The 8,190-nt window shown below is 31.6% G+C and overlaps 1 protein-coding gene across 3 annotated transcripts in view; it reads left to right on the top strand.

The window, feature by feature from the left end:
• The window catches only part of LOC106688909 (uncharacterized), a 140,604-nt gene that overhangs the window by 19,091 nt on the left and 113,323 nt on the right, over positions 1 to 8,190 (top strand). The window contains exon 1 of one of the 3 annotated variants that reach the window (XM_067048921.1): positions 3,019 to 3,023. The exons of the other annotated variants lie outside the window; for them this stretch is intronic. The gene's annotated coding sequence lies outside the window, so the exon portion shown is untranslated. Of the gene's footprint in view, positions 1 to 3,018; positions 3,024 to 8,190 lie in introns of those variants that run through there. 3 annotated transcript variants of the gene reach the window in all.

Below are 8,190 nucleotides of genomic sequence, written 5' to 3'. Positions count from 1 at the left end.
ATATTGATAATAAAGGTTCATTGTTGAGTAACCTAAAGGTAGGAATTGATCTCCAGAATCACAACCGAATTTCAGCTATTATCCTGTTATTCATAGAAATTTTAAATCATGAAAACTTTTTAAGAAATCTCACAAAATTGGAAACGTAATTTTTTAAATAGAAATTAAATAATCTATCAAATATTTTGTAATAACTGCAGTTAATACCAAATTACCGTAGAGTAATGTAGTAAAATATAAAATATTTCAGAAACTAGATATGTTTTGATTAATCATCGGTGATCAAACAATTTTTAGAACATATTTTGTACGGAAAAATTTTTTCTGGATGAAAAACCAATACGTTTATATTATTGAGCACCTGGTAGTATTCACATCATACTTCACACAGTTAAACCAATTAGTATCAAAGAATATTCCTGCAGCAAGGCAGAAAATCCAAAAATCGACTAAATCGTAAATTTTGTTTAAAGTTTTGAGACCGTAAAATCAATTGTTAATATATATATAATTTATTCAAATTCTTGAAACTGTGATTTATCTATCAAATAAATCAAAACGTATCCTTGTTATGTCTCAACACTCTTTATTGTAGTAATAGTTCAACGTTCCGGCCAATTAGGCTATCCTCAAGGTCAATCTTAAATATAAATTCACACCTCACCTCAAAATTTAAAACAATGTTTTACAGGCTATTTTCCCCAAGTCATCAAATACAAGCCAAAATCACCCTATTTTTTTTAAAAAAATTCGATAATTTTTAAAACTTTAATTTTTGATTAAAAATACATTATTCACTGTTAGATAAACGAATATACAAACGTGTATATCCGTTGTAAAATGCAATTCAAAATTTCTCACAATAAAAAAACATTTTTTCCCCCAAAATTTTTAAGTGAATTCGATAAGTTTCTACCGTCACTTCTAAACTTAAACTAAATCCGTTTATGTAAAAATACAATGCATTTTTTTTTATTGAGTAAAAACAACGAGTTATGATATTTTATCAGATCAATAATTTTCCTAGTCCGATTATTTTGAATTGCACAAAACATCCCAGAAGGTCACAGTTTGTATTGCTATAATGTACATATATTTATTTCTTAAAAATTTGACCATGACGAATAGGAGCTTTTATTTGATTCAATTCAGTTCTAATGAGCCCAGGAAGGACCACATATTACAACACCTTTAGCCTGTTACAGGCTATCTCTTTGTTAGGGTATGACAAATTGAACTGAGATTCCAAACCCGCCAATAGTGAAGCCCGCAGATAAATTTATTGCAGGCAGAACTTGGCCCACGCGGAGAAACCTACTGACATATCCTTCCTCTTTGTCGATCCTGGCCAATGATTGATAGAGCTGCTTGATTGAGAATAGTTTCTGTCTCATTGTTTGATAGTGTTTCCATGCCGAAGAAGAAATTTTTCATTAGGGAGAAAGTTAAGTGATTTTGCAGGATAAAAACTGTGCCCTATATAGCCAATGGAACGGTACTTTGTGTTATTAATTCAACTCCGTTCTCCAATCAGAGGGGTTTAATAAATACGTATTAAGTGGAAATATGATAAAATTATTATTATCTATAATATCTTAAATTTCTCATTTAGATAAATTTTTATTTCATTTGTTTTTCTATCAAGCAGTGAAGCAACTAAGAAATCATCTACATCGATTCTTATAAATTGGGAAACAGATTAGGTCCCGGGGTCTTCTGTCTAAATTTTAATATTACACATTAATGGCTATAGGTCCTCTCATGGGGGAATAACCTGTCGGTTGAGCATGATCTTCACCAAACAACCTCTTGGCCTAGAAAAAGTTCTTCTTTCACCAAGTATTGAACCGAAAACCCTTCATAGGAGGCAGTCGCCCAGGTTTCTCTTTTAAATTGAGTATTTTTATTATTTACATATATGACCTTTCTTTATTTAGAATATGTTTTCCTTGAATGTTAGAATAAATAATACCATATATTCATGTATAATAATTATATCACTTAAAATTCTTAAGTAAAAGGTATTTAAGTGCGACTTTGTTGGAGAAGCTCCTGATAAAATATGTTGGGTGTCTTCAACGGCGTAGCCCGGGTGTCTCCTAGGCGGAGGAAAATTTTGCCTTCACCTTATTCAAATATTTCAATTTAAAATACAAAAACATACAGTAATTTTAAAAATCATTTTGGAAAGAAATATCATATCTTATATGTTCATGTATCGTGTAGAAATAAAAAAAGTCATGGAATGAAATGGTTTAAATTTTTATATGATATTATTATTTAATGTGAAATTTTGCCACCCCCTAAAAGTGACGCTCTCCCTCGCTCTTACTACCCTACTAGGCGTATTTTCCCCTTGGGGTACTTAAATACAAACTGTTGGATCTTCTTGGGCAAAAGAACCACCGTACCCTGGATGGTTACGTACAACTGGTCATGTAAGAAGTATCCTTACTAGCTCAGTTCTATACAAAAGTAAAAATAAAATAAAATTACTTAATTAAAGCTTGCAGAATTTCAAACAGAAAATTAGAAGCTCGTGTATGTTACCGCCAGCTGTGACCGCCTGAAACAGGCTTAAAAACGTTGAGGCTATCGAACTAAAGACCTCGTATTGTTTTTTGGTTTGCAGATCTATATAATCAATAAATGAATGAAAATTAAAATGTAAAAACTAATTTATTACGTCCTCATTTCCTCTAAAGAGTTCTGATAACATTTCAATATTGCAAAAAAAAAAAAATTTTAATCCTCTACCATTTTCTTGTAAAGTTGATAACGGTATATTTACACTGTGTAAATCCTTATTTAACGATAAAATAACAACAAAGATAAAATTAAAAAAATATAAATAATAAAAATTAGCTTCATCGAAATCTGTATATCTGTTTACTAATGAAAAGCAGGCAACAAAGCATATCTCATAGATTGCAATATAAACTATTTATTTATAAACAAATTTATGCGATATTTTCATCTAAAAAATATGACAAAAACATGTTTTTATACTTATCATCGGTCAATCTACAACTCTCTTTGTGAAAAGAAGCTTTTATTCTTATTGTTCTAATGCCTAATATTTATTCAATAACGATTCCTGGAAACTTCGTATTCTAACAAGAGACCCGGTTCCGTTCATAACTAAATTGAGGCCAAACAAGTATTTTTTAAAATTATTGTTAGTATTTTAAACATTCTCAATTGACCTTAATCCTCTGCGATAATAAGACAAGAAATTTACTGACGTTTTTATTGTAGTTTACTATTAATAATTATAAAGCGGTTCTAAATGTTTTGAAATGCCGTGCTTTAAATCTAATTTTAATTGGACTACTTGAAAACAAATAATAAATTTAATTTCACCCCAAGTTCTTGCTTCAAACGTTTACAGATGAGAATCGCTATTCCTTTTTCCAAAATTATTCTTTTTGTTTCACAAACGGCACGAATACTGTGTCAGAAATGTCAAGGTCTAAAAACCGTTAATTGGTCCCATGAATAATTATACGGGTGGGGTTTTCTTTGCTGACCGCGGTGGCTTTAGTAACTAAACCTCAGCACTCACTGGATACTTAATGTGAACAACTGATGATTACATATGATTACAACTCGTCTTATAGTTAACCGAAAATATTTAATATTTTTCATTAAATTAAAAACATATATTTACACAGAAAAGCTGCAAACAAACTGCCTTGAGATAAATTCATTATTACAATTATAAGGTAATATTGAGTAATTAATTCAGATCAGATAATGTATTTTAATATTTTTGAATTAATTCGATGAAATTCTCGATATAACATTTATTGTGACTAAAGGTCTCACAGATCTGAGATAGATTCATAATATTTTCGACTTTTCTTCTCCGAGGACACTTCTTGTAAATATGGCCAATCCTAAAGCTTACTGTAACTTTTTTTTGTATCCAAAATATGCTACGTGAGAGCAGAAATATTTCTTTACAAATAAAATCTACAAGCTTATGAAATAATTATAACTTGTATGTATATATTTTTTAAACAAAATATGTAGATGTTGTTTAAATGATTCCTATAACTGATACTAATAAAATAAATAAGAATAAGTTTTCAAGAAGCTTATTTTGTAATTTTAAAAATAATATATAAAGTGACATATCACATCGTTTAACAGATGAAACCAACTGATTACTTTGCCTCATTAGGGTTACTGTACAATCGGAGTGTGTGTGTGGCTGTATCACATATTTCCAATAATAACTGTCGGTATTTCTGAAATTGTGTGGAAATTTAAATACAGTGTTTGTATCAATATAATGAAAATAATGTTATTGAATAATATTGAACCAAATGGACTTAGTGTCTCTTCAATTTATATATTTTTCCCATCATTTTCAAGTTCAAATTAGGCTATTAACGAGATATTTTGCGTTTGAATCCTTTTCTAACACGAGTTAATTGTCTGTGCCTATGTTTAGCACTAAGCCGTTTTAAAAAATCAGTTTCGTTCCTTAAAAGGTTTCCCGTTCTGCCAAGGACGCCTGTCTGCCGTTGATCTTGAACGGTTCTTGAGTTGACGAGTAGGTTACAAATGTTTGCTACAGTAACTTACTAAGCGATTATTTAATTTTGTCAAAATATCTCCGTCCTGAATTCTAAGAAAATATTTAGAATTCAATTTAATATAATTGGGAGGTGGCTAATAAGCAAATCAAAATTGCATACAAGTATAATTACTTGTCCTACTTGGATTTGACCATAATTATCTGGCCCAATATTTAATCGGTTAATTTTAATTCTAGAATTTGTTTAATGAATATAGGTTACTACATCTGTAAAGAAACCATATTATTGACTAATTATGTCACCATACTGATTATACTAGTAGACTATTTACTGTGTAATTTTACTTTATATTTTCATTTTTTTTCTAATTAAAAAAAAATTACCATATATTTCTTAAACCTTTTCTCTTATAACTTTGTACCACAAAAACCATAAGGGCCAGGGGTTCAGTACTTAGGGATAAGAAGGGTAAAGACGTAATGATTCTTGAACTACGTTTATGATGTGATTAGTATCCACGCTGAGCCGCCAGGTTGTTTCCCAACGCAATTTAGGTCCTCGTATCAACTTTTTATCCACAACTGATGAGGCAAAAGGACTAACTAATAAACATATGGGTTCAGGAACATTGCAATATTAGAAAAGTATGAACTGCGGTTCAGATTCATTGCATTTTTTTTATACATAAACTGGGTAAAAAGAACGGATTAACCCGATCCTCGCCTCTTCTACCAGAGGGTAACTTTCTCTTTGTCTATCCCATTAGGGAACTTCCTTTTTCAGCATTTTCCACTTCATATGAACAGAGTAGTTCTAAACCAATAAAGAACTACTCAGCTTCCAATTTACGTCAGCTCAGTTACTCTCAAGCAGGATTCCGAATCCTAATAAATATAAAATATTTTGCTATTTTTAATTCACTCTTCGAAATAACAGTCAAACTATTGACTAACCCAAATAAAAAAAAAAAATCCTCCTAAAATAAAATTTAAAATTAATAACATGTCTATGCAAAAGAAAGATGAGCGTTCTTAGAAGTAATTCAGGACTGATTAATTAGGTCATAATAATAATGTTTATTCCCAAAATGTTTTTAAATATTTTTAATTTAAAAAAAAAATATGGCATGCATTATATGAGAGCCCAGCAGTAAGAACCAGGGAGGGGTTTTGCTTGATCTGTGAAATGTTCGGAACATATCTAACGTCAATTCATTATCCTTATTATTTACAACATTTTATGTACAGTAGAATTATATCGGAACTACTAGCATTTCCTTATTAGCGTAAAAAACATAAATACCTGCCATCTACCAGATCATATTCAAAATTATAGATCCACCATAAAGGTCCCGGGCCCAGGTGATTTACTATCTTCAACCTACATAAGCCGCCTTTCTATTCTTGTAATGTATATTCCTGAAATATTATATTAAAATAAAAAAAACATGAGTTTACATTAAAATATAGAAGGTAAGATTATAAAGTGTGGTTCATATTTCTTATTAATGTGTTCGGAATAATATTAAAAATCATCATTAGTCAAATTTAAAAATGTATAACCATAAAAGAATCGTTTATAATAAATGTAGGAATTTATGCAGTCTTTTCAGTGATTTCCTTAAATTAACTGTAGTTGACTAACCCCAATTTAAAGTTACTAACCTAATTATCATGAAATATCAATAAGCCAATAATTAGCCGTTTCGCGAATTATCAATTTCGTCACTATGCTCTACCTTTCTAAATTCACGTTTTAAGCTCATATCGTTCATATTGTATAATGTGCTTAATCATCAATTAAATATCCAAAGTTATTGGTTTCGGATAATGCTTTCTCCACTTCAGGAGAAAGTGGAAATTTGATGGCGACAGAGATTGATAGTGCATTATAACTTTGGGCACAGGCGAAATGAACTGGCATGTAGCTGCACCTGAAAAATATTTTTATGAACATATCAGGTTTATTTATCAAATGCATCAGCCCATAGTGGTTCATTAGCTGATTACTGTTAATCCATTTGTATTAACACATTTGTAATTATTTCCCTACCACTAAAAATTAAAAAAAAAAAGTATCAAATCCACGGGATGGTCATTACCACGCTTAGATTTTTTTAAATTTTCAATAAAAAAAATCTTTTGGTCTTAGACACTTGTTGGGAATAACAGATGAACGCTGACGGGAGGTGCATAGTAAAACAATATTCAAATTCCCCATAATCTGATAATATCTTTAATAATGATATTAAGGAAGGTTGGGAAGTTTTATAATGTTTCTAAAGCTCAAAGTAACAGAGAGCTAACAGCTCGTGAAACCAAATGTGTTCTTTGTAATAGTATTGGAAAGCCAAAGATGGACTGGTTACATTGTAAGAATGGATAAAGTGTAGATTCTAGAAGCCTCAGAGACGTGAACCTGGCCGAAACGAGCGCAAAAACTAGTGTGAATCGGCAGTGTGGCCCGATCAGTGAGAAGCGTTCTTCAGATTCATTGTAAAATAGCTGGCTAGCGGCAGTTCATCAAAGAAGCCAAATCCCATACTGTAACATACGACCTTGAAATAAAATGTTGTCACACCATTTATGGAAGGCACATTAGGACTACTGGAATCCTTAAAGTGGTTCTACCGCGACAATATTAAAGTAATATCATAAGAATTGAAAAAAAAAATGATAAAAATGTTTTATTCACGAAGACACGATATCTAAGATGAGTAAAAATGTTAGCTTACCATTGTTTTAAATTAGAAAAAAAAAATAATCACACAACCACGTAACAGTTTGCAACATGCAGCTGTTAACAAAAAGTGTTTTTTCTTTCTTTTACCCTTCTGATTTAATCCAAAAATTCAAATTTCGCGGAAATAAGTTAAGAATCTGAATTCTAATTAGTGATCCCTCGTGAGCTCGTTCTCATTACCTAACACTTCAGATCCCATCTCCAGGCTGTCTTTCAACCTGCTCGACATGAAGGGAGGATCAACTTTCGAAAAACGAACGAGACATGATTTGATCACTCCCAATCTGTCACTTAGATAACTGTGAATTTGGATTAGCTCGCCAGTTCGCTCAAGATTATCCCTTGCAAATATTTTTTTAAGTTATAGATGATCCTACAAAAAGAACTTTGTAAATATGGTATTGATATTCTTTTTGTTTTGATTCCGTTAACTTTATTGTCATCTAACATAAATAATGCAAAACCTAAAGGTCGCAAGATAGTCAAACCTTAGTACACCACTATACTCCATACTAATAAGATGTTTAGATAACTACTCAGTTAGAAATTTGACTAAAGACAGACGTGTTCCCCTCCCCCTGTGCTTCTCCGACCCCAAGGCTTAGTCGGTGCTGCCACATATCTGGGTGTTTCCATAAAGTCTGAAAGGTTCTGCATTTGAACTGCCGCCGGCGGGAGAACTCCTCAGTTTTAGCAGAAGAAAAATAAACATACATTCGTTCGTTAGTAGAGAGAATATGGGGGAGCTGGGACACTTCCGTGAGCAGCCAATCAGAAGCCAGCATTTTGGTGACGTCACACATGGCGGGAGATTTGAATTCAAATATTCGGCTCGACCCACCCTTAACCACCCACGTGATCTGTCACGTGTCATTAGGCAGCCAATGGGAGGCTAGTATTT

This window comes from Halyomorpha halys, unplaced genomic scaffold (genome assembly GCF_000696795.3).
Source record: "Halyomorpha halys isolate HHAL.00 unplaced genomic scaffold, Hhal_1.1 Scaffold1233.1, whole genome shotgun sequence".
Taxonomy (NCBI): Eukaryota; Metazoa; Arthropoda; class Insecta; order Hemiptera; family Pentatomidae; genus Halyomorpha; species Halyomorpha halys.
Note: the sequence above shows the minus strand (reverse complement) of the source record. Positions and strands in the feature narration are given on the sequence as shown.